At 38.6% G+C, this 769-nt stretch overlaps 1 protein-coding gene across 1 annotated transcript in view; it reads right to left on the bottom strand.

Annotated features, from left to right (window-relative positions):
* Positions 1–769, bottom strand: part of LOC116699268 (trichohyalin) — a gene marked incomplete in the record, with an annotated part of 124,483 nt that overhangs the window by 110,894 nt on the left and 12,820 nt on the right.

The raw sequence follows: 769 nt of genomic DNA, 5'->3' as shown, positions 1-769 counted from the left end.
CAGAGCACAGTTTCAGACGGCAGCTTTGTAGCTTTTTTACATTTAAATGCTTCTTATCACGTTATGATTTATTTTGTTTTGTATTTCAGTGAGTTATTTGTGGCTTTTCTTCTTATTAAGTGACAAGCGCAAATACAGGAGCAATCGCCGGGGGCAGGAGGAGAAACATCAAGCATGTTAAAATCTTCTAGTCCCTTCACTAATACACATATGGACCTGACACTGCTACACAAAGGGCACCTTTACACGTTATGCTTTACTGTAAGTTGAGCCCAAGTACTGCACTCATAATACATAATGAGTGGTACTTTCCTGATTTCCATGTTCTGCTGCTTTCTACTTCGGGGACACATATATATATATATATATATATATATATATATATATATATATATATATGTGTATATAGATGTGTATATATATATACACTCACCTAAAGGATTTTTCAATTTCTCATTAATGCAATTATCTAATCAACCAATCACATGGCAGTTTCAATGCATTTAGGGGTGTGGTCCTGGTCCAGTCAATCTCCTGAACTCCAAACGGAATGTCAGAATGGGAAAGAAAGGTGATTTAAGCAATTTTGAGCGTGGCATGGTTGTTGGTGCCACATGGGCCGGGCTGAGGATTTCACAACTTGCTCAGTTACTGGGATTTCACGCACAACCATTTCTAGGGTTTACAAAGAATGCTGTGAAAAGGGAAAAACATCCAGTATGCGTCAGTCCTGTGGGCGAAAATGCCTTGTTGATGCTAGAGGTCAGAG

This window comes from Etheostoma spectabile, chromosome 12 (assembly GCF_008692095.1).
Source record: "Etheostoma spectabile isolate EspeVRDwgs_2016 chromosome 12, UIUC_Espe_1.0, whole genome shotgun sequence".
In the NCBI taxonomy this organism is placed as follows: domain Eukaryota; kingdom Metazoa; phylum Chordata; class Actinopteri; order Perciformes; family Percidae; genus Etheostoma; species Etheostoma spectabile.
Note: the sequence above shows the minus strand (reverse complement) of the source record. Positions and strands in the feature narration are given on the sequence as shown.